Here is a 27,365-nt window from a genome sequence, read left to right as displayed (position 1 = left end):
ACTCTATCTCAAATGTTTCCAAAGTACCTGAGATTAGAGTCAAGTTCTTTCTTTATATTTAAAGAGACTTGCCAAAGACTAGATTATAAAGGGCAGAATAATCATACAGATCACCCTGCACCCAAAAGCTCTTATGGATAAAGCAAAAACACAAAACAATGCCATCAATGAAGCCAAATTTTTGTGAAATTAAAAACAGTAAGAAGATGATATTAACAACACAGGAAATAATAGGTGTTGAAGAGGATGTGGAGAAAGGGGAACCTCTAACACTGTTGGTGGGAATACAAACTGGTGCAGTCACTCTGGAAAACAGTATGGAAGTTCCTCAAAAAATTAAAAATAGAACTTCGCTATAACCCAGCACTACTATTTACCCAAAGGATAAAAAAATACTAATTTAAAGGGATACATGCACCTCAATGTTTGCAGCAGCATTATCAGCAATAGCCAAATTATGGTAAGAGCCCAAATATCTATCAACTGATGAATGGATAAAGATGTGATACACACACACACACACACACACACACACACACACACACACACACAATGGAATATTACTCGGCCATAAAAAAAGAATGAAATCTTGCCATTTCCAACAATGTGGATGGAACTAGTGTATTATGCTAAGCGAAATAAGTCAGAGAAAGACAAATACCATATGATTTCACTCATAAGTGGAATTTAAGAAAAAAAACAAAGGAACATGTAGGGAGAGAGGAAAACCAAGAAACAGACTCTAAACTATAGAGAATAGACTGATTGTTACCAGAAAACAGATGGGTGGGGAGGATGGATTAAATAGGTGATAGGAATTAAGGAGGACACTTGTGATAAGCACTAGGTATTGAACTGAATCACAAAAAAGCTACACCTGAAATTAATATTATACTGTATGTTAACTAACTGGAATTTAAATAAAAGCTTGAAAAAAACCATTAAGAAGATGAGATTAAATAAAAAATCAAACTAAATGAAATTATAACTAAGAAAATATGAGAGAAACCTGCTATAGAATAGATATATTTTCAAGGACTTTTGGGCTCTCTCTCTACCTCTCCTAACAACAAAAAGACCCTCCCCCCGGCTCGCTGATAAAATTATATAGCTGATACTATTATAACTTTTATTCAACCTTCCCTTTTCCTTCAAGGTTACCTTTTTATCTAACCTTATTTCATTTCTTACACGTATTCTGCATATCCTTCCAATCTTCTCAAACCCCATGTACATAACATCTCCAGAATGATTTCAACTTTGGCATCCCACTGAGAAAATAGCATTTTCCAACTCAAAATGTATCCCTATTTTCATCTCATCTTAGTTTTTCCATTCTAGTCTACAAAGAAAATATATCCCATGTCCTTTCCAGGGTTAATAAAACCTATTTCTTATCATCTCCATCAAACTTGCCCCATCAGAGAATCATCCTCACATGTTACCACTTTCCTTTTTTATTTCATCCTTTAACATACAAAGATGCTGTTATTTTTTTTAAATACCTTCAGTTACTTCTCTCTCATAATATTACATATTTGTAAAAGTTCTCAAATGAAGAAACTCTGTTTTGTTTTTTCCTAGATGACCTTTCAAACACAGAGAATATTATGGAACATATAAAAAGCAGTCATATAGCTACCACCGAATTCAACAAGTTTGAAAACTGCTGTAATTACTCCAGATCAGTTTACAAACAACATATTAGAGATAAAGCTCCTTCTTTTGCTCTGCAGAGAGAACCACTGTCCTGTTTCTATATTTTTATTACACATGTGGGTCTCCATGAATTATAGATAGTACTGTTTCACTCTTTTAGGCTTTAAAAAAATGGTGTCATACCATACTTAATAGTCTGCATCTCACGTTAACATTGTCTTTTCTAAGTGCTGATACATGTAAAAGTTCATTAACTGCCAAATAATATGCCAATTAATGTTTATTAATTGTTACAAATGTACTGGGGTGGGGGGGATATAGATATTGGGGGAGACTATGTATGTATGGGGGGAGGTTGGGGGGTTCTGGATCTTCTGTTCAAATTTGCTGTGAACCTAACCTAAAACTGCTCTTAAAAGCAAGGTCTTTGTTTTTAAATACCATTGGATGATTTATACCACAATTTATCAATCCACTGTCCTTCTAGTGAACACTTGGAATGTTTCCAATATTACACTATTAAAACAATGCTGCAGATCTCATACATGTCTCTTCGTATGTCTTTCCTAGAATTTCTCTGGGCTTTACACCTAGAATCGTTGGGTTTTAAGCACATTCAACTTTACTAGATATTAACAAAACACTCTCCAAAGTAGTTGTACCAACTATTTCACAGCAAGTGTAGGAAGGGCTCAAGTTTCTCTGCCTCCTTACCAATAAAAGTATTGTCAGACTTGAGTTTCTGCCAGTATAAGTGTAAAAAGGTATCTCATTAATTTGCATTTCCCTGTTTATTAGAATGAGGATGAGCAACACTTACCATTTGCCATTTGGACTATGTTGCTTATTCATTTCTGTTTTTTGAGTTGTCTTTTCTTTATTGGTTTAAATGAGTTTTTCATATAGCCTGGATACTAATCAATTTTCAGTTAAATGTGTGATAATTATCTCCGACCTATTAGTGCCTTAGCTTTCTATTTTATTCACAATGTCTTTTGTCATAGAGTTTTTAATAGTCAAATTTATCAATCCTTTACAGGTTATGATTTCTTTTTTAGTAAATTACAGTAACAACAATTGTAGTTAACTCTTATTGTGTGTTTATTTACACCAGTCATTTTTCTAAGCATTTCACATTTTATTTCTCACAATTCCTGAGGGCTGTTTTTACCATTATCATCCTCATTTTACAAATGAGAAAACAAGAAAGATTACATAACTTGCCCAAAGTCATAACTAGCATGTGAGAAAGTTGATATTTGAAGCAGTTCATCTGGCTCTAAAACCTACATGGCGTTATCTCCTGGTATAGTTTTTAAAAATCCCTCCTCATCCTGAAGACATAAAGTTATCCATCCTGCATTTTCTTCGAAAAGGCCTAAGGTTTTTCTTTTCTCATTTATGTACTTAATCCATACAGAATTTATTTTCATAGCGCTCTTATTTTCATGCCAAATCAGATTAGCAATTTAATCAGCACCTCAATGAAGAGTCCAATCTCTCCCTTGATTTATAATGCCACCTCTGTCATGTAGCTAATTCCATATAAATATCAAGGTGTTCTGGGCTCTGTATTCTCTTCCAGTAGTCTATCTGTCCATCCCTGAATCTATCTTAATTACTATAGCTCTATAATAAGTTTTGATGGAAGGCATATCATTTCAATTTGTTCTTCTTTAATGTTACTTTGATTCTTTACCATAAGAATTTTAAGATCAGCATGTCCACTACCACGAAAAAAAAAAAACCTTCTGACATTTTTTTATGTTTATTTTTTTGAGAGAGAGAGAGCACGCACATGCACAAGCTGGGGAGAGGCAGAGAGAGGGAGACACAGAATCTGAAGCAGGGGCTCCAGGCTCCGTGCTGACAGCAGAGAGCTCGACATGGGACTGGAACTCATGAACTGTGAGATCACGACTTAAGCTAAAACCAGACACTTAACCGACTGAGACACCCAGGCACCCCCAAAACCTTCTGATATTTTGACTGACACTATACTGATTTCATAGATTAATACTGGGAAAACAGACATCCTATTGACTTCCCTTTCATGAAAATCACGCTGTTGTTTTACACTAGCTTTCACTTCTAAAGTTTCTGTCATTTTCATATCCACCTGATCTTTTTTCTACCTTAAGTGCCATAACTGGGTTTTTTTGCTTTGTTTGGCTTATTTTAGAAAGAGAAAGAGCGTAAGTGGGGGAAAGGGGTAAAGGAGGAGAGACAGAATTCCAAGCAGACTTCACACTCAGCACAGAGCCCGAATCAGGGCTCGATCCCACAACCCTGGAATCATAACCTGAGCCAAAATCAAGTCAGATGCTCAACCGAGCCCCCCCCCATTGCCCCCATAATTGTTTTAATTTAAGGGATATTACTCACTTTTCTTCTTGAAAATACTAAATATAAAATTTTATTTTTTTCAGTGAAGCATTTTAATGTCATCCAAAGTAAACTGCTCTTCCAATTTATTTCATATCATTCTCGGCACTAGATGGCTAATTTGTTTGAAAATTTAGATGTACAGGTGTACTTTCTGATGGAAATTTTTTTTTGTTTTTCATATAAACATTTACTGAGAACCTACTATTTACTACTTTGTTTGAATATAACCACAATACCATTAATCACACCTTTAAAAATTAACAATTTTTAATATTACTGGTCAATGTTCAATTTCCCGTTATCTCATAAATATGTTTCTTACCGGTGGTCTGTTCAAATCAGAAGATATGTCCTACACTCAAGGAAACTCAAACCTCAGCTTCTGTACCTGCAAGGTCCCAGCCACAGCCCTATGCACTGCTTTGTGTTCTACTGCCTTTCTGAAACATAGGAATGTTTACCTTTTCTGAACCCCATTTATGTCAACTTGATTTTTCTTTTTGCTTCATCAATCATAGCTTTGTGTTTGGAAAAGAGGGTTTGCCTCAAAATATCACTAACAAATACATCTTGACAGCAAGCCATTAGCGTTTATCAAAATCATCTGGGCAATGTTTTAAAAATATACATTTCTAAGCCCAATAATGGTTCTGAGATTGGGAAATCTAGGCACTTCTGTTGTTGCTGGTCCAAAAAATAGTATTTGACAATCAATGGTTTATGTTTCCACTCTCCACTCCTTTACCACTCTTCCCACATAGCAAGCTCTGCCAATATTCTTTGAAAATGTCACCAATTACCATAAAGTTGCCAAATCCAACGGCCTCTTCTGAATCCTCATCTTAACACGGCACTCTATAGCATTTGACTAAGAAAGCCATCTTCTCGTTCTTGAAACTGCCCTCACATGATAATTATTTTTCTTGTAATCTTCCTGATAGGCTCACTCTTTTTCTGATTCACTCTCAGAGCTTCTTGTCCATGACCTCAATTTCAAAAAAAAAAAATAACAACAACAACAAAATCTCCCAGTTTCTGGTCTCAACCCAGTGCTCTTCTATCTAAATGACTTTATCTAACCCACTGTCTGTAATTTATACCACTACCTGTTATCAATGGATGCTTCTGCACTACAATGACAGTGACCATATGGTCCACAAAGCCAAAAATGTTTACTATATGGCCCTTAAATGAAACAGGTTAGGGGTGCCTGGATGGCTCAGTCGGTTGAGCAACCAACTCTTGGTTTCAGCTCAGGTTGTGATCTCACAGTTCATGAGATTGAGCCCAGCATCAGGCTCCATACTGACAGCATGGAGACTGCTTGGGATTCTCTCTCTCTGCCCCTCCCCCAAGCTTGCTCTCAAAAATATATAAATAAACTTAAAAAAAAAAAAAAGTTTGCCAACTTCTATTCTAGGCTAACCCCTAAAAAAATTAGAAAAAAGGTATAACTTCCCAACTAACACTGTGAAAAAAATGGAATGATTAAAAAATAATCAATTCAAAGGAAGGCAAAAAGGAAGGGGGTCCTGGGTGGAGTCAGAACAGATGGAACAAATGGAAAGCAAACTAAATGTATCAATAACTACATGAAATGGAAATGCTCCACTTAAAAGAAAAAGATTACCAAGAGATTTTTAAAATGCAACTATATTGTTTTTAATAAACACGCATTTATGATCTGATCAAGATCTGAAAGTTTAAAAAAATTCCATATACCATCTAAATTCTAGACAAAAAAAAAGTCAGTACAATCAAAATAACATCAAGCAAAATAAAAAAAGAAAGTTGAGTTAAATATCTCTTAGGTCCCTTTTAGCCCTTACATACTGTAATTCTAGGTTTAGGCCTGAAATGAAGGTCTCTGGATATTACTGGGGACTCTGAAAAGTAGGAAGTAAGAAGTTAAGGAAGAAGTGGGAGAAGACAGATTGGCAAGTAAATTAGCAGACATTGGTAAAATCTGCTATAAAGAAAAAAGGGAGAAGTATGAGTGAATCATTTGTTAGGGGGCTTGGGAGCACATCTTTATGGTTACAAATAGAATCAAGTAGAGAAGCAGAAACTGAAAACTTAAGAAAATGAAGGTCTATCTGATGAGCCAAGGTTCTTCAATAAGACAAACTAAATGAGAATGAGATTTAGGTCAAAGATGGACAGGTGCATCTCTCAGAAAGTAAAAAACATACTCTTTTCTTTTCCTTAAAGAATTTAAAGAAAAAAAAAAAGATTGAGAAAAAGCTTTTTAGGTAAGATGTGACAAATGTGCATGTTAGCTCATCTTCACAACTAGATAGCACATTAGGAGCCCAGTTTTACTTATAGTAGGTCAATGCCAAGTAAAAGCCAAATTGAGTGCTGAAAGAAAATACATTTTGTAATATTTCAACTAAAGAAAAGGTGATGGAATAAATTAGTTATCAGATGACACACTATAGATAGGTACATGGACAGCTAACTGGTTTCATCTGTGCAGTAGGTAATCCCGCCCTTCTTATGAAAGTACAGTACTGCATTTGCCTTTGAAGAACTACTACTCCTCCCTTGCCATTTGACACAGCACACTTTGAACAGACCAACCTCATCCCCTAGCTAGGGGAGGAAGGGTGGTATTAGTCGTGACCCAGACCCAGCTAATCAATTATTCCATTCCCCCTGGCACCAGCGGCTGCTCATAGAGATTCCATATTGGAACTTTGCTGCATTTTCTTTTCTGCTGGGCTGGTTATCCAGAAATATGTAAATCTAAAACTGTTTGCAGCCATCTTTCCTGAATGCACAGAAGTCCTTACACAGTAAAAGAAAATGAACAAATACATACAGCAAAACCTAATCAACATTGTTTGGGCTACTGAAGCTAGCTGTGCCTCAAATAAACTCCACCACTGAACTTCCTTAAGTGTGACAATCAATTCCCTTTTACCCTGAGCTACTTTGAGCTGGGTTTCTGTTCTCTGCAATCAAAGGAACTCACTTTAATAGGTAACACTTCAGTGCAATACCCTTTCACAATTTAGGTATCTCTTGTTATCCAAATTACTGATATCTAAAAATGTCACAGTCTAGGGGCATTTGGGTGGCTCAGTTGGTCAGGCATCCAATTTCGGCTCAAGTCAGGATCTCACAGTTTGTGAGTTTGAGCCCGCATCAGGCTCTGTGTGGATAGTGCAGAGCCTGAAGCACATGTGGAGTTCTGTGTCTCCCTCTCTCTCTGCCCCTCCCCTGCTCACACTCTGTCTCTCTCAAAAATAAACATTAAAAAAAAAATTTAAATAGGGGCACCTGGTGGCTCAGTCTGTTAATTATCTGACTTCAGCTCAGGTCATGACCTCGCAGTTCGTGAGTTCGAGTCCCATGTCAGGCTCTGTGCTGACAGCTCGGAGCCTGGAGCTTGCTTCAGATTCCGTGTCCCTCTCTCTCTCTGCCCCTTCCCCGCGTGTGCTCTGTCTCGGTCTCTCTCTCAAAAATAAATAAACATTAAAAAAAATTTTTTTAATTTAAATTTCACAGTCTAAGCTCAGGAACCAAATATATTTGAATAAACTTTTAGGTGCTTACTTCACAATCATGCTATTTGCTATCCAAACTTGGGAAACCAAATAGATTCAAATAGGGCAGCACCCCCTGACATCCAAATTCCCTATCCAAACTAAAGATTGGGTAAAACAGATTTAGATGGTGAATGATACCTGTAATACCAGTCATGCAGAAGAAATATGGCAAGGGATGTATAATATGATGTCAACTGAAAAAACTTAAAATATAAAACTACATATAAAGGCATATGTATATTAAATAAGGACAAATATATTAGACTTTTGAGTAATCTTCAAAATTCATTTTTATAGTTTTCATCAAAAATAAGTTTGATGTGCATTACCTCATTTGAGTTGAACAGGAAATCTCTGAGACAGGTAACAAGTTAATACCTGTCAAATTAGAAAATTAAGGCTTACAGAGCAAAAAAGTCTATGTAAATTTACCTTATGATAAAGATAGCATTTCAAACCAGCAGATAAAAAGAGTATGGATAAATGATTGAGAGAATAAAATAACTTATATTATGCATATAAAGAATTAAGCACTTTACTGGCACTTATGGAGCAATTACACATAGCTGTACCAGTTATAAATAAAATTATTTAATATGTTTTTTCCCTATCCCAAAGTAATATTTCTAAAGTATATGCTAACAGAGGGAAACAATGCGGTCAGACAGTTGCTGTGGTCAGTAGGGTGTGGTTCAGAATAGGCCAGCTTATGCTGTTATTCAGTGGTCTGAGAAGAAACTAATTATAGAGGAAAACTGTGGTGAAGAATGAAAATAGGGAATACAGAGCTTCCTTTAACTTAGAAGTTCATTTAAAAAAAAGAAGTAACTAAAGATTTTTAATGTCATATTTTGCATCTGTGTACTAATAAAATTTAATTTTCAAAAAATTTTTATAGCTGCTTTTACTTCTTTACCAAGTTCTCAAGGTCATTTTCCAAGAAGAAAAAAAAGAAGTATCCTTTCTCTTTACATTTATCACAGGGATCTACAAATGAATGTTAGTAAGATCATACACTAACATTCAGTAACAAGAGAAAAATAAAATCAGGCAAATTCATATCTAAAAAATAAAAATCTAGCGTCACTACACAGAAAATAACTCAAAGCAAAAATCTCACCAGTAGATATTAAAAGGAGAACATTCTACTATCAAGGCAGGGTCCATTCGAGAAAACAATACTGATTTGTATACAGTTGTAAATGTCATGGGGAGGGGCGCCTGGGTGGCTCAGTCGGTTAAGCATCCGACTTCAGCTCAGGTCACGATCTCGCGGTCTGTGAGTTCGAGCCCCGCGTCGGGCTCTGGGCTGATGGCTCAGAGGCTGGAGCCTGCTTCCGATTCTATGTCCCCCTCTCTCTCTGTCCCTCCCCCATTCATGCTCTGTCTCTCTCTGTCTCAAAAATAAATAACGTTAAAAAAAAAAAATTTTAATGTCATGGGGAGAAAGCTATTAAATATTTTGAACTTATTTTAGAAAAATAATTTGGAGGAAGTGGTGTTCAAGAGCTAATATTCATGTTTCTTCATATTTTAGTACTTAAAACTGAATTTACAAGTAAATATGTAACTTACTTAAATATGTAAATATTTATATTTTTAAACTTTTCCAACTATGTGTTTTATAATACTCTTTTTTTTCAAAAGTCTCTACTCTTTTTACAAACCCATTTCCTCCTCTTCCTGGGCACACAGCTAGACTGCATTTCCCAACCTTCCTTGCAGTTAATTATATGGGACCATGCAACTGAATCCTTGGCCAATGGTAAGTGGGCAGGGGTGATGTCCTTTCAGGCTGAGCCAATAAGAGCCCCTAAATAAAGGGGGTGGGAGGGCCTGCCTTTCCTTGTCTACGAGAAAATGGAAAGGATCCAGGGGAAAGCTCTAAAGTCCTATGGGATACAGAACCACTAGATGGAAGAACCCTGGTCCCAAATGACCACACAAAGAACACCCACCATCACCCCATCCTCACCCATCTACATTGGACTATGATGGAAAAAGAAATAAAATTTTATTGTGTAGAATCACTGATATTTGGAGGCTGTTTAGTAATAGCAGTTAGTCTACCCTGACTAACGCATTACTAAAGAAATGTTCTAACTTCCCCCATAAGGAAATTCTTCAATATCCAATCCAACAGTAAGTACTATTGGTCTGCCATTAAAATATATCCCGAATCTAACCATTTTTGCCATTCCCATCTATACCACCTAGTTCAAGCCCCTTATCATTCTCTCATCTGAATTAGTGAAAGAGTGTGATATGCCTGTATCCATTGCTCCACTACAGTCTAGTTTACACCTAACAGGGGAGTCAACCCTTCTTAAAGGTAAATCAGATCACGTCACTCTCTTACCAAAATTTTCAATGTCTCTCCGTAACACAATTGAATAAAACTGTAACCTCTTACTGTAGCCTAACTTCATCTTTCCCTCACTCTACTCCACCTCTACCCTCACTGGTCTTTTTTTAAATTTAAGCTTATTCCTGCTTTAGGACCTTTACACTTCCTTCCTGCCCCCTCTACCTGGACCTTCTTTCATTCACTGAGGTGTCTGCTCAAATGCCAACTCCTCAGAGAGGATTTTCTTTCCTAACCTATGTAAAATAACCCCCTTTCCCTGCTATATTCTCCTTGTCCTGATCTATTTTTAATCATAGAACTTGATACACTACCTAGAATTATATTACTATTTATTTGTTTTTTTGTCTATTGGAAGACTTCCCCACTAAAACGTTTTTGTCTTTTTCTTCATAGGTATCCACAGCTCAAAAATATATTTGTTAAAGAAATAAATCCACATACGCATTAATTCATGTGTTTTAGAAATCATTTTTACTGCTTAAGGCAGTCATTTTATTAATAGTTTGTTTTCCCTTTTTCCTACCTTCTCATCTATTTTCATCTATATACACCACTTTATTTAACTTCCTGTAAGAGCTGTTCTCAACAATAATTTAACAATATCTGGCCTTAAAAATAGGAGCAAGTAGGAGCACCTAGCTGGCTCAGTTGGTAGAACAGGAGACTCTTGATCTCGGGGCTGTAAGTTCAAGCCCCACGTTGGGTATAGAGATTACTTAAAAAATAAAATATTTTGGGGCGCCTGGGTGGCACAGTCGGTTAAGCGTCCAACTTCAGCCAGGTCACGATCTCGCGGTCCGTGAGTTCGAGCCCCGCGTCAGGCTCTGGGCTGATGGCTCAGAGCCTGGAGCCTGCTTCCGATTCTGTGTCTCCCTCTCTCTCTGCCCCTCCCCCGTTCATGCTCTGTCTCTCTCTGTCCCAAAAATAAATAAACGTTGAAAAAAAAAATTAAAAAAAAATAAATAAAATATTTAATAAATAAATAAAATTTAAAAATTTAAATGAGTATCAAATTTCTTTCCTAAGGAGTTAATCAATGTTGCTGATAGAGTAAGTGTGCCTAGTAATAAATATATGTAGAAGGTGGCTCTTGGGGCACCTGGGTGGCTCAGTCAGTTGACCATCCTACTTTGGCTCAAGTCATGATCTCACAGTTTGTGAGTTCGAGCCCCACATTGGCCTCATTGCTGTCAGAGCAGAGCCCACTACGGATCCTCTGTCCCCCTCTCTCTGCCCCTCCCCCGCTTGTGCTCTTTCAAAAATAAACAAACATTAAAAAAAAAAAAGAAGATGGCTCTTAAGAGAATACCTAAATGGCCAATAAAGATATGAAAAAGAATTCAACATCTGCAGTGAATTAGATTATTGTTCAAAAAATTCACTACCTGGGGTGCCTGGGTGACTCAGTCGGTTAAGTGTCCAACTCTTGATCTCAGCTCAGGTCTTGCTCTCAGGGTTGTGAGTTCAAGCCCCACTCTGGGTTCTGTGCTGGGTGTGGAGGCTTCTTTAAAAAAAAAAAAAAATTATTCACTACCTATCCTCAAGTCCAGTCAAGTATACCTCCTCATCCCTTGAACTGAGCTAAGCCACATGACTTAATTTCAAGAGTGAGAGGTCAGGAGACGTGATGATCTTAAAATATGCTTGCCCAGTTAGGTATGCCTTCTTGCATTTGTGCCACCACTATGAAAATATGCATTATCTAGCCTACTACTCCCAGTAGGAAGATGAGATACACAAGGAAGAGCTATGCCAGGAGACCGACAAAATCATGACCAACAAATAAATATTATTGTACACCACTGGCAATTTTCAAATTGTCTGTTTAGGATTATCAGTTGACTACTATAACATCATTAGTCATCTGAGAAATGAGAATAAAAACCACAATGGGATATTACCAAACCTCTAGCAAAATTGGCTATGTCCACTAAAAGCTACATACAAGAATGTTCACTGCTACTTCATTCAAAAATAGCCAAAGAAATAAAAACAATCAAAATCTTATCAACAATAAAATTAATTAATGGAATACAATACAGCAATAAAAAAGAACTGCTGATACAAACAACAATTAATCTCACAGACAAAAGACTCCATGCAGAGTCCAGACTATGACCAAAACATAAATAACTTAAAATCACTCCCTCTATAAGATAGCTCTCCAGTGTTTGTAATTAGTATTTTTTTCTTGGGGCACCTGAGTGGCTCAGTTGGTTAAGCATCTGACTTTGGATCAGGTAACGATGTCCCGGTTCACGAGTTCAAGCCCCACTCAGGCGATAATCTCACACTTTTTTTTTTTTTTAAGTTTATTTATTTTTGAGAGAGAGAGAACATAAGCAAGGGAGGGGCAGAGAGAGAGGGAGACACAGAATCCAAAGCAGGCTCCAGGCTCTGAGCTGTCAGCACAGAGCCTGATACAGGGCTTAAACCCATAAACCATGAGATCATGACCTGAGCCAAAGTCAGTCACTTAACCAACTGACCTACCCAGGTACCCCCTGATCTCATGGTTCTTGAGTTCAAGCTCTGCATTGAGCTCAAGCCCTGCTACTGTCAGCAGAGTCTGCTTCAGATCCTCTGTCTCCCTTTCTAAACTCTGCCCCTTCCCCCACTCTCTCTCAAAAATAAATAAATGTAAAAAAGTAATAAATTTATTTAAATTTTAGTTAACATACCATGCAATATTGATTTCAGGAGCAGAATTCAGTGATTCATCACTTACATACAACACCCAGTGCCCATCAGAACAAGTGCCCTCTTTAGTACCCAACACCCATCTAGCCCATCTCCCCCCAATCTCCCTCCATCAACCCATAGTTTGTTCTCTATCATTAAGAGTCTCTTATGATTTGTTTCCCTCTCTTGTCTTCCCCTACTTTCCCATATGCTCATCTGTTTTGTTTCTTAAATTCCACATATAAGTGAAATCATATGGTATTTGTCTTTCTCTGATTGACTTATTTTGCTTAGCATAATATACTCTAGCTAATCCACATCACTGCAAACGGCAAGGTTTCATTCTTTTTCATTGCTGAGTAATATTCCATTGTATATACATATATACCACACCTTCTTTTGTTTTTGATGTTTATTTTTGACAGAGAAAGAGAGGCAGAGTACAAGCAGGGAAGGGGCAGAGAAAGGGAGACACAGAATCTGAAGCAGGCTCCAGGTTATGAGCTGTCAGCACAGAGCCCGACATGGGGCTCAAACCCACAAGCCATGAGATCATGACCTGAGGCAAAGTCGAATGCTTGACTAAGCCACCCAGGCGCCCCTATACCACATTTTCTTTATCCATTCATCAGCCAGAGGACACTTGGGCTCTCTCCATAGTGTACCCCTTTGAATCTGTATTTTTGTAGCCTTTGGGTAAATACCTAATAGTGCAATTGCTGGATTATAGGGTAGTTCTATTTTTAGTTTCAGATTTTTTTCTTAATACACCAATATGGATAATATAATTATGATGTTTCTGTGCTTTTATCCACTTAACAAAATTCCAAAAGCTTCAAAATGTTTATTCATTCTAATAAAAATCTTTTAAGGCTACAAAAAGAATTTTATATAGTTTTACACAGCAAAGTTTCTGCTCTGAGAAAACCCAACTAGTTGACTCAAAATTACAATATGATGCACAAAGTTTTACAGAAAAAGAATCTTACAATTCTTTAGAATTCTTAATGAAAATACAAAAAATTATATTTGTGGGTGCCTGAGTGGCTCAGTTAGTTAAGCATACAACTTGATTTCAGCTCAAATCATGATCTCACAGTCAGGAGACTGAGTCCCGCACGGGGCTCCATGCTAGGTGTGGAGCCTGCTTAAGATTCTCCCCCTGTCTCTCTCTCTCTCTCTCTCTCTCTTTCTCTCAGCCCCTCCCCTACTTGCACTCTCTCTCTCTCTTTCTGGAAAAAAAAAATTCTATTTGTAATTAGAAAAAAAATTATACATGCTTTTTATCCAGATCATTTATTCATAGATTTTATTTTACTAGCTCAATGATATTTGCCTATAAGATTATCAAATTACCCTTCCACAGTCCTCACAGAAAGAAAACTGTACATCAAACAGCTTTCTCGCTAGGCTCCCAATCTCTAAATAATTAATGTTTTAAGTGAACACACACTTAATGACTCTTACGAGCTCAGGAATGTGCTACATCTCAGCAGTACTTCATTTCTTTAAAAGTCTACAACATTTTCATTCACAGCTTTAGGAAGACTAATGCCTCTTTATTGATAATATACAGTTAGACACTATGCTATATGCTTGATATGCATTACCCCATTTAATAAGAAATGTGTGCTATTATCCTCATTTAAAGATGAAGAAACCAGCTCAGAAAGATTATGTCATGTTCCCAAGATGATACAGATGATCTGGGGTTAGAAACCAGGTCCCGACTATAGATGCTGGCGAGGATGTGGAGAAACGGGAACTCTCTTGCACTGTTGGTGGGAATGCAAATTGGTGCAGCCACTCTGCAAAACAGTGTGGAGGTTCCTCAAAAAATTAAAAATAGACCTACCCTATAACCCAGCAGTAGCACTGCTAGGAATTTACCCAAGGGATACAGGAGTACTGATGCATAGGGGCACTTGTACCCCAATGTTTATAGCAGCACTCTCAACAATAGCCAAATTATGGAAAGAGCCTAAATGTCCATCAACTGATGAATGGATAAAGAAATTGTGGTTTATATACACAATGGAGTACTACATGGCAATGAGAAAGAATGAAATATGGCCCTTTGTAGCAACGTGGATGGAACTGGAGAGTGTTATGCTAAGTGAAATAAACCATACAGAGAAAGACAGACACCATATGTCTTCACTCTTATGTGGATCCTGAGAAACTTAGCAGAAACCCATGGGGGAGGGGTAGAAAAAAAAAAGAGAGTGGGAGAGAGTGAGAGTGGGAGAGAGCCAAAGCATAAGAGACTCTTAAAAACTGAGAACAAACTGAGGGTTGATGGGGGGTAAGAGGGAGGGGAGGGTGGGTGATGGGTATGGAGGAGGGCACCTTTTGGGATGAGCACTGGCTGTTGTATGGAAACCAATTTGATAACAAATTTCATATATTGAAGAAAAAAAAAAAAAGAAACCAGGTCCCAATTTCTTAACCAATATGCTACACATAGCACAAATAAGAAACATGCTGATGACAATAATGGCAACACACTCACTCAGCATTTACTCTGTGCTTAAGTCATTTAATCTTCATAACAATCCTAATCAAATGTATATTACTATCCTCATTTTATGAATCAAGAAACTGAAGCACATGAAGATTGACACTTGTCTCAGGTTACAGGCTAGTTACACAGCAGAGCCAAGATTTGGACCTCAGTGGTCTAGCCCTAGACTTGGTGCTCTTAAACACTATGCTACTTTGCCTTTCATAAACTGCTTCATGTTATAGTTGAAAAGCTACACATCATATTTCCTCTATGAAATCATAAGCTTTTTATGGAGCAGAGATCAATTCTGACCCCACTGCAGCTCAATATTAGCTTTTCTTTAGCACAGGAACTGGTAATAATAAAGGGAGACTAGGAGGCACACTGGGGTCCGAAGGAAGGCTTCTTTGCAATAGTGATGTTTGAGTTTAGCCTTGCCACTGAACTCCCAAATTGTGTTGTCAACTGCTTAGTCCATATTTGGTGGTCTCCCCTACCAGTCTATAGGCTTGATGAAGCAGAGTATTTGTCTTTATATCTGCTACACAATGTTTGGTACTCAAAAAATGTTTGTTGAATAAATATGTGAAACTATTATAAAGTATTTTACCTCACAATAGCCACTATCAATAGAATCAATAATATAAAACAGATTCAGAAGCAATTTTACAATTTGTGATAAACCACTTATCAGGCTGTTGAAGTAGAAAAAAAAGCAGGGAAAGGTAGTGATAGACAATAGAAACATATAAGACAGTAGCAACATATGTTATTTATACCCAGTAGTAAATATGAAAACAAAGCAGAGAGACTTTTTTTTCTTAATTTACACATTCATAAATTTTTATCCCTTCAGTTAAGATAACCTTCTTCTGAGCACTTCTTCCTTTAATTTTCAATAAGAATTAGAGACTTGGGGAGTTGATCCACTTACAAACTCCATAAATGTCCAAATATTTTGAAGGTCTTGTTGACAAGATAGATAAGCTCAATGACTATAAAATACAAAATGCTGCGATTCAGCCTCAATTTCCACATTCTTAAGCTGGAGGAATAAGAATTCAGCATTTATTTATAAGGGTGGGCCTAGGGGTATCTTTCAACTCTACTACTCTGTTTATGAAACACACTTCTATAATATGACATCTTTCAGGTACTGAATGACTTTTCAGATAACCATACTCTTAATCACTTGAGTAGTTTTACAGGCATACTTTAAACTCAGATTTGAATCCTCGGCATGAATGATTCTGAGAGGCTTTCAGAGTCATGTGAGCAGGAGACCCTTCTAACAGATCATCTCTTCTTGTCCACTTTGGGAGATGTCCCACAGTCTCTTTAGTCTTTGTCCCTACTACATTTTTTATTTGCCCTGTTTTTCTACTCTTCAATAACACTAATGTTCCTTGTATTAACTATTGCTCAATTCCTCCATTCCAGATAATTTAACCAATGTTCTAAAACTCTTCAACAATCAAGCATCCTGAGGACAAAACAATAAATAAATAAATAAATAAATAAATAAATAAATAAATAACAAAAACAAAGAAACAAATGAACAAACTAATTTTGGATAACCGTATGGTCTTTTTCTATAGAGAGCCAGAGTATAAATATTTTAGGCTTTGTGGATCACATATTTGGAGTTTTTGTTTTGTTTTACTCTTTTAAATGTTTAAAAATGTAAAAACCATATTTAGCTCTCAGACAGAACAAAAACAGGCCACCTGCCGGATCTGGCCTGTGGACAGCAGTTTGTCTATCATTATACTAGAGGACTTACGTATGCTATTTTAGTTATCAGTAGCATGCAGTGAAGCCTCAGGGAGGTGGTAACAAACCTGTATGAAATGAAAAAGCCAACTATGATAACATACGTGAGAAATACTCCAGGCTAAGAGGAATACGTAATGCAAAATGTTTAAATCAGAAACAAACTTGGTATGGTTGCGGAACAGAAAGGAGGTTAGGGTAGTATGGCTGAAACAAAGTATTCCACAAGGAAAATGGTGAGAAAGTTGAGGTCAGAGATAGAAAGGAGTTGGATCGTACCTCACAGTCTGGGATTTCATTCTAATGTACTAGCCTCTGGGTATTGTTTTATTTTATTGTTTATATACAAGGAATAATATAACCTGATTTATGTTTTTAAAAGGTTACTCCAGTTACTTGAAAGAGAATGGATTAGAGGAGGGAGGGAAGAAGGAGTAGAAGCAGGGAGACCAGTTAAGAGACTATTATAGCAGTCTAGGCAAAAGGTAATGGTTATTGAATAAAATAGTAGCAGCTGGGGATAGAAAGAAGTGGACAGATTGGGTATGTATTCTGTACTCAATGATGAATTGATTAGATGTGGGAACAAAGACAACACTTAGGTTCATCTGACTGAAAGGGACCAGGTAAATAGTGGTTCTATTTATTAAAATAGAAATAGAAACCTAGGGAAAAAACAGGTTTGTTCATGTTCATTTGTTGTTGGTGTGTTTGTTGCTGTTAGGGGCTGGGGGCTGTGATATGTCTTTGGCCATGTTAAGTCTAGGACTCTAACAGGATATGCAAGTGAAAATATTATGAAAGCAACTAGATAGACAAGTCTGGAAAACAAATGAGGGAAGGGCTAAAGATAAGGCACATCTGCTAACCATCAGCATATAGATGGCACTTTAGGCAATCAGACTAGATGAACTCACGTATAAACACACAGCAGATAGAGAAGAACTATGACTAAGCCCTGTGGGTCATCAGCGGTTAGGGGTCCTGCAGAGAAGAATGAGTCAAAAATACAGCAGCTAATGACTTAAAAACACACAGTAATAACAGCAATAGTAGTAATAATAATAATAATAATGATAATAATAATAATAATAATAATAATGGTTAACCCTTAGAATATTTAATATGTGGGGCACCTGGGTGGCTCAGTTGATTAAGTGTCTGACTTCGGCTCAGTTCATGATCTAACGGCTTGTGACTTCTAGCCCCACGTCAGGCTCTGTGCTGACAGTGCACGCAGAGCCTGGAGCCTGCTTCAGGTTCTGTGTCTCCCTCTCTCTCTGTCCCTCCCCTACTTGGGCTCTCTCTCAGTCTCTCAGAAATGAACGTTGAAAAAAAATTTTTTTAATTAAAAAAAAAAACAATACTTGATATGTGCCAAACTATTCATTTTAGCCATTCAATCTTAGAACAATTTTGTGGAGCTAAACAGCACTATTATCACAATTTTCAAATGAAGAAACTGAAGAACAGCAGATAAACAACGTGCTTTAGATGGTATATCGAAGCAGAGGAAAACCACCAGAAAAATGAAGGCTCATGAAGGAAAAGTATTTCAAGCAGCAGCAAATGAAGTTGAATAGAGAAATGACCTACGGATTTGAAACCATGGAAATCATCTGTGACCATTCTAGATCTGATTGATGTTTGTGACTAGTTGCATCTGGGCATGTTACCCCAATCTCCTCATGGGGTGAGGTGTGAAAGATAAATAAGTTATTGTTGAGTATTCCATTACCTACCTATAAACAGACAACTCATCTTTCCTATTATAAATCATTCATGGTTAGTAATCTATTTTTATAGGATCATTCTCCAATAATATAAATATTTAAGACGTTATGGAGATAGAGCAAACCATTTGTTCCCAGAAGTTAAAGCTAAGCCACTACTAACCACCCAACAAGATGACCTTACATAAATTTGTATTCACCTCTAAAGAGGTACCTATATCAAGATCAACAACTTACAACATTTACCAGAGATAATTAAAAATCATTGATGAATCAATCAGAAAGTATACCTACCTCAACCAACTACCACTGCAATAAGGATCCATGGAACATCAAAAAAGCACAGCCAAGTCATGCATTTGGCTACAGTCATTAGATCTAAGCATACTCCCTGCTCTTCTAAATTTATTCCACAGAGCCAACGTATCACTTTTATTCATATCTCAAGGGAATCTAAATTAAAATATCAATGACAGTCTCATAAAAACTGAAAAAAGAAATTTAGATGAGGAAGAGACAAAGAAATCATTTGATTGAAACAAATACATGAACTATAGCTGGGATTAGCTGTTTAGCAAGAGTCTAGCATGGCATTGATTTTATAGCAAAAGCTCCCTACAGAGCCAGAAAAACAAACAAAACCCAGCACTGATATAATCTTCCTCTATTTTGGTGACCTTTTACAGATGGAATTGAGGTGCTTTCTAACAGAAAGCAACAAACTGGAAATGCCAACAATGACAAGTAATATGTAAATTTGGTACCACAGTCTGCTGAAATTAAAAGGCTCTCCAAAAAGTTAAGAAAAAGGATAGCCAAAAATAAAGTAGCTGTGTGACCTGTACAAATTATTTAACTCACAATATTATTCATTGGCATTTAATCATAGTCTGTGCAGAGGTCCACAATTTTTTTCTGTAAAAGGCCAGACAGTAAGTATGTTAAACTTTGCAGGTCCTATGGTTTCTTTCCCAACTACCCAACTCTGCCCTTGTAGCCCAAAAACAACTGTAAATAAAAACTTACCCTCATATCACCTGCCCTTTACTCATAAAAGCTGAAATCCAAAATTAACTAATGAAAATTTAGATTTGACTAGACATTCCTGTACAATAATAAAAAATTAATCATGTTCCATATAGTTTATGTCATCTTCACTAGAAATGAGAATGAAAGCAAAGCTTAAGGCACACAGCCACACCAATAAACTTGTTAATACTATTAATTAATAGAGGGGTGCCTGAGTTGCTCAGTAAGTTAAGAGGAGCGGCCAACTCCCAATTTTGGCTCAGTTCACAGTCTCACGGTTGGTAGGATAGAGCACCTCATGCTTGGGATTCTCGCACTCCCTCTCTCTGCCCCATGCCACATGTGCATGCACTTTCACTAGCTCTCTAAAAATAAATAAACTTTTTTTTAATTAATAGGATACCACCTTTTCAATCTGTACAAATGAAGAAAACAAACATAACTTTAATTTTTTAACTCAAATTTCAAAATGTTTTCTAAACCTTTAGCAATACACAGCCATGGCATAAATTAACATTAGACATACATCTTTATCTGCAAATATTTTCATACCTATAAGAAATTTTAAGTTGCTCAACTGTGATTGGGCAAAGAAAACCACTATTTGTTTATCAATAATTTTATCCTTACAATGCTTATGGTATTTCCATTGCACCCTCCTCTTTCACTACTTAGCTGATTCCTAGATACCCCCTCAAAAAAAAAAAAACCCACAAAGAAACCTAGTATAGAGTCTGACACCCTGAGAGACAATAGTGAATCTATAATACAACATTCAACAGCATCCATTATTTCTGAATATGCAAAAAATTGATGAGATATGCTATTATGACATGAATAATATACCAATCCATCAAAACTATCCTATACTTGTCTTCTCTTTCTTATACTCTTTTCCACTATGGCTTTCTCTAGACAAGATTTAGCTTCTATTCTGTTCTGATATTTGGATTTACACTACTATTATGGGCTGAATTGTATCCCCCTAAAATGTATATGCTGAAGCCCTAACCCCCAATGTGGCTATATTTGGAGATAGGATGTTTAAAGAGGTAACTAGGGTTAAATGAGATCATCCAATAGGACTGACATCCTTATTAAAAAAAGAAGAGACACCAAAAAAAAAAAAAAAAAAAAAAAAAAAAAAAAAAAAAGGCCATGCAAGGACATGGTGAAAAGGTAGACATCTGCAAGCTTAGGAGACCTCGGGAGAAACCAAACCTGTCAACACCTTGATCTTGGACCTTCAGCCTCCAGAACTGTGAGAAAATAAATTTCTGTTATTTAAGCCACCCAGTCTGTGGGATTTTGTTATGGCAGCCCTAGCAAACTAGTACAACTATACAGCAGTTTTTGATATACAATTACCAATACACCTTAAAACTTGACACTGTATTATAATGAACTCTATAGGATACTTACTCTAGTTTTCTGCCATTGCCTAAGAAATACAATGCCATCCCTCTGTGCCTAATATATGCATGGCTTTCTTTTTCCATCAGAGCTTGAAATATACACAACTTCCTTTCTCTTCCATCCCTTCAACTGTGATAATTTCTGATTTCTACTCTTATTTACCACAGTCAGTCATCTCCTTTCCAACACACTCAAAAATGTAACCTGACATATTTGTCACTTGCCACTCTGACACCTTTTCCCCTCTCTCACCCAGCCCTTTACAATCTGCATCACATACACTTCTCAGCCTTGGCACTACTGACATAAGGCATTCAGAAGCATCACTGACCAATGAGAGCACTTCTGGTCCATGAACAAAACAATAACATGGTGCTTTCTATCCACACCAGTAGGCTATTTTCTCTGAGTGTTGCAACTGTTCCTTGAGTTGGGAAAATTCAAATGTTTAACTCTATGTAAGCTTATTAAAGTGAAAACCTCTGCTCTTCAAATATTATCTACAAAGAGACTAGCTTTATTGATTTCCATCAACAAAACATGTGCTACAAGTTGATTTTTCTACTTACATTGATAGCTCTGTGCTCATTTATCCATAGTTATCCAGTCTCCCTTCTCTGACCAATGTGGTACATTTCTACAAAGAAATAGCATTCCAAAAATACAAGTACGTTCAGATAAGAGCATCCCTTACCAACTTGCTCAAGAATAAAGCCTAAAATTTTGTTCTCATTAGAACAGTAGTACAGCAAACAACTAAGTTAATATTTCAAAATACGCACTCATCAAATATTGCCTTATTGCCTCAAAAGTCAAACGTTACGGAAAAATGTATCATTTTTATTCCTTCAAGATCTTGACTTTTATCAACAACACAATATTGCCAGACCATTGATAGAAAAGTTTAATCTTGGGGAACTGGGTGGTTCAGTCGGTTAAGCTTCCGACTTCAGCTCAGGTCATAATCTCATGGTCCATGAGTTCAAGCCCTGCGTCGGGCTCTGTGCTGACAGCTCTGCCCTCTCTCTCTGCCCTTCCTCTGCTCCTGCTCCATCTCTCTCTCTCTCTCTCTCTCAAAAATAATAAACATTAAAAAAAAAGTTTAATCTTAAAAGTTTTCTTAGGTTTTGATCCTATTAAAAGGGTGCCTTCATTCACTATGTGTCAAAAACCATATTGTGCCAATGACTTAAGTGGGATTCTTTTTTTTTTATGCTGTGAGATAACAATTCTAAATTAATAACTTATAAGGAATAAGTATTCATGGTAAGTTAACAGTTTTATGTAAAAATAAAAGTTCAAGTTAATCATTATTTTACTGCATGGCAATTAGATATATAGCGAGTCACAAATTATTTACCAGTACATCAGTAAAATCTCAGCTATTCTGAATTTTTAGAGAAGTCATTCTAGAAATCCAACTTTTCCAACACTGGAATTTCAGCTCTTTAATTAAGCACTAGAATTTGTTTTCAAATACTCTGGATAAAATTATTTCCACAACATATTTTTTTTAATGTTTATTTTTGAGAGAAAGACAAAGCACGAGCACAGGAGGGACAAAGGGAGAGGGAGAGGGAGACACAGAATCTGAAGCAGGCTCCAGGCTTTTAGTTGTCAGCACAGACCCTGATGCAGTACTCAAACCCACAAACCGTGAGATCACGACCTAAGACAAAGTTGGATGCTCAACCGACCAAGCCACACAGACACCCCTCCACAACATATTTCTAACTTTATATCTTTTAAAGCAGAGTATACTGAATATAATTCACACATTTCTTAAGAATCTGGAATCTTGTAGTAAATGTCAATTTTTATATGATAGTGATATTCATAAAAACTACTGACACACATAAGCAAAGTTCTCTGTCCCTATCTCAGTATCAACAGATTGGCTTACTTTTAGTTTATAGAAAAGCTTTTCATGCTTTCAGCCTAACAACCTACAAATGCCCCTCTGTTCTCACTGCTGCTTCTAATCCATGCGGCCTTAGAAACCAAATACTTATTTGAATTGTCTAAAATAAGACTAACCTCTAAATGAAAACCTAAGGGATTGTCACACAAGTACAGAAATGTTAACCATTGATTTCATGAAATCTCCATTAACCATTTAGAGACTTTTTCCAAAATAATTTTATGGGGGAAATATGGGCTTTATAGTCACACAGGGGTTCAGATCCTACTTTTAGCACTTACTAGTTGTAGAGTCCTAGATAAATAAATAATAAGCCATCTTCCCTAAAAGTTTGCATGCAGTTAAAAGAAATCACCACGATCACCTAATTCACAGTTGCTATGAAGTTAAATGTGATACTAGACATAAAAAAAACAATGACTCGGGGCACCTGGGTGGCTCAGTCGGTTAAGCGTCCAACTTCGGCTCAGGTCATGATCTCACGGCTCGTGAGTTCGAGCCCCGCGTCAGGCTCTGTGCTGACAGCTCAGAGCCTGGAGCCTGTTTCAGATTCCGTGTCTCCCTCTCTCTCTCTGACCCTCCCCCATTCATCCTCTGTCTCTCTCTGTCTCAAAAGTAAATAAACGTTAAAAAAAAAAAATTCACAAAAAAACACAATGACTCTTACAAAGTAGGTGCACAATTAAAAGGTGTACTTTCATCTTTGATTTACAGACGTTAATGTGGCATATTTGCTGAATTTTATCACCTTTTGTACAGCCAACAAAATTTTCCATTTCTTTTTCAACATTTTTAAGTTCTGTGTATCTACATATGGTGTTAGTTTCTCCCAACAAACAGCTTTTGAGTATTTTATGCCTTTCTTGTCCTCTATAACTGAGACTTCTCCTGCATGGCCCAAGCAGCTGAAATCCCTAAGGCCGTACTGGCAACATGGAAAAGAACGTACAAACCTAAGTGTTCACACTCTAGATCACAAATAAGCTTTCTAAAGTCAAAGTCTCTGTCTGCTACTTACTAGTAATATAATTTTGAAGCAAGCTAGTCTAGCTCTCTGAGCCTTAATTTCTTCATATTCAAACAATAATATTGAAGCATCTAGGTGGTTCATTCAGTTAAGCATCTGATTCCTGATTTCGGCTCTGATCATGATCTCACAATTCATGAGTTCAAGCCCTCCATTGGGCTTTGTGCTGACAGTGCACAGCCTGCTTGAGATTCGGTCACCCTCTCTCTGCCCCTCTCCCATTCGCTATCTCTCTCAAAATAAGCCAAAAATAAATAAAAAATAACATCAATGTCCAATAATATGGCCAGTTATTTGGAACAAAGCAATGAGATTTTCAAAACTAAATAAGACAGAAAACACATATTCTTAAAAGTATCAAAAAGTGACAAGATAGTAGGGAACCATAAGGTCAAAACATAAGAAAGGGCAGGAATTCAGAGAAGAAAGCAGAGTGCTGAAGCCAGGTTAGCCGCTAATCAAAACCAAACTTGGACTTTGATTATCACAGTCTCATAAAGATAGTAGCCCAGGGCCCACCCAAGGCAGTAAGTCTGATAGGACACCCTATACCATACAACTGGAACCCATTAAATCAACCAAAGAAAACCTGTTCCATTCTAACCCAACCCCTTAAAACTGCGAAGAAAGTTGCTTTGGCACTGAACTGTAACAGAAAAGGGGAAAGCAGAGTTCCTGTCAAGTTATAACTTCTTCAGTAAAGGACCAGATGTAAGTACTTTAGGCTTTGGAGGCTTTGGAGGCTACAACCACTCAAACTCCTTTGTTGTAGCGTGAAAACAGCCACAAACGATACAGAAACAAATGAGCATGTTACATTCCAATAACACTTTATTTACGGGCACTGAAATTTTGAGTTTCATATAATTTTCACATGTCACAAAATATTCTTTTTTTGCCAATCATTTAAAATGTAAAAACCATTCTTAGCTTTCAACCTTACAAAAACCAGGTGGCACAGAGCACAGTCTGCCTTGAGTTGTAACCATAAGACACACCACCATCTAAGGCACCACTAGACTACACACACAGATTTGTGGCCCTAATTCACATCACTTGTATGACCAAAAAACAAACAAACAAACAAACAAAAAAACAGGTTATAGGCATCTAGAACATGCCTGTGCAAATGTCACAAATAATGTCCCAAGAAAGGGCATTACTTAGACCAAGCACAAAGAAAGCAAAACACCATGAACGACAACAAGCAAACAAAGGTTAGAAACAGATCTACAGGGTGGGGGAGAGAGGAATGTGGGTGATGGGCAATGAGGAGAGCACTTGTTGGGATGAGCACTGGGTGTTGTATGGAAACCAATTTGTCAACAAATTATATTTAAAAAAAAAACAACAAAGTTAATATTCTCATCAAAAAAAAAACCAGATGTACTAAAATATCAGATATTGTAAATGATCATACACAAAACATAAAATAACTGCTTACTAATGCTGAAAGCAATAAACATGTCTGAAAATATTTGAAAGGAACAAGAACTATATAAAATGACTTGGAAGATACAGAAAACAGCTTATAAAATTGTAAAACACAGTTGAAACTAACTGGAACAGTGAAGAAGAAATTACTCATAATAAAAGAAAAAAAATATTTTTAAAAAGATCATGTAAGAAAAAAAGTTAACAGACAAGTAAATTGGAGATCCAGAAAAGAGTCCTGAAATTGTAATATCATGTTCTTTTCAAATAGAAGCCAGTAATAAAAAGATGACTAGGCGTAACAAATGGTATCCTTCACACCAATATATATCCCATCCCACATATCCTTCTACAATGTAATGTTCACACTCTTCCCTATGTTCTTTCCCCATTGAACTTGGATGGACCTTTGTAACTTTCTCCATCAACAAAATGCAACAAAGTAAGGCTGTGTGACTTCTGAGATTAATTCAAAAACAGTAACATGGCTGCTACCTAGAATTTTCTTCCTCAGGAATTCCAGTGGTCATACTATAACAACATTTTAAAAGCTCCATGGAAAAATCCACATGGAAAGGAACTGAGGCAGAACTGCCAAACTGAACTGCTCCTGAATTCCTGACACACAAAAACTGTAAACGGTAATAAGCGACTACGCTCTGGGCTTAATTTGTTATGCCACAACAGATAATTAACATACAAAGGAAATCCTCAGAAGAGTTGTAAATTTTAAAACACAGTCCTGGGGCACCTGGGTGGCTCAGTGGATTGAGCATCTGACTTCGGCTCAGGTCATGACCTCTCAGTTTGTGAGTTCGAGCCCCGCATCCGGCTCTGTGCTGACAGCTCAGAGCCTGGAGCCTGCTGCGGATTCTGTGTCTCCCTCTCTCTCTGCCTCTCTCCCACTCACACTCTGTGTCTCCTTCTCTCTCAAAAATAAATAAACATTAAAAAAATTTTTAATAAAAAAATAAAAAATAAAACGGTCCTAAATAAACCATGTGACAAATAACTAAATAGAAAATATTTTGAACTAGACTGTAACAAGATACTTATGAGATGCAGCTAAAGCAATATTTGACAGGGAAATTTATAACCCTAAATAGGTATAACAAAAAAAATAGGGAATTGTCTATTCAAGAAAATAGGAAAAGAATAGCAAAATAAACCTACAACAAGTATGGGAAAATAATAGAAATGAGAAATAAAAGAAAATATATATTGGAAAGGTCCAACAAAGCCAGAAGCTGGGTCTCTGTAAAAACTATAAGTTGCCAATCCTCTGGCAAGAATGCTGAGTAAAAGAAAGGGAAAGGGATCAGAAATGACAACAGGGACAAAAACTACCAATGCTACAAACATTACAACAGTAAGAGGATTTTTTTTTTAATACAGATGAAATTGAAAAAATATCCTAGAAATATATTTAACTCAGCAAAACTTACTCAAGAAGACATAGAAAATTTAAATGGTCCCATTAAAAAACAAAGCACAATGACTCTAAAAAAAAAAAAAAAAAAATCTTCCCACAAAGAAAACTCCAGAGCTTTACCAGCAAGTTCTCCCAAATACTCAAGGAATCTTAAATAAATTCTTCCCAATTCTTTTTATGAAGCTGGCATAACTCTGAAAACCAAAAATCCTGGTAAGGACCAGACTAGAAAGAGAAATCTTAAGCCAATCTTACCCCTGAACTGGTATGCAAAAATTACAAACAAATACTGGCAAACAAAAACCAGCATCATAATATGCTGTAATCAAGTTAGGCATATCCCAGGAAAGCAAAGACAAATCCAATATTAATATCAGACAGCCAGTTAATATAATCAACCATGCTTCAAGAAATCTATAAAAATTCAATATTTATTCATGTCT

The 27,365-nt window shown here is 36.7% G+C and overlaps 1 protein-coding gene across 12 annotated transcripts in view; it reads right to left on the bottom strand.

The window, feature by feature from the left end:
- Positions 1 to 27,365, bottom strand: part of MYO9A (myosin IXA) — a 280,504-nt gene that overhangs the window by 237,585 nt on the left and 15,554 nt on the right. The window contains exon 1 of one of the 12 annotated variants that reach the window (XM_045059074.1): positions 11,355 to 11,417. The exons of the other annotated variants lie outside the window; for them this stretch is intronic. The gene's annotated coding sequence lies outside the window, so the exon portion shown is untranslated. Of the gene's footprint in view, positions 1 to 11,354; positions 11,418 to 27,365 lie in introns of those variants that run through there. 12 annotated transcript variants of the gene reach the window in all.

This window comes from Felis catus, chromosome B3, assembly GCF_018350175.1.
Source record: "Felis catus isolate Fca126 chromosome B3, F.catus_Fca126_mat1.0, whole genome shotgun sequence".
NCBI lineage: Eukaryota > Metazoa > Chordata > Mammalia > Carnivora > Felidae > Felis > Felis catus.
The sequence above is the reverse complement of the archived record's forward strand: the minus strand, read 5'-3'. Positions and strand labels throughout refer to the sequence as shown.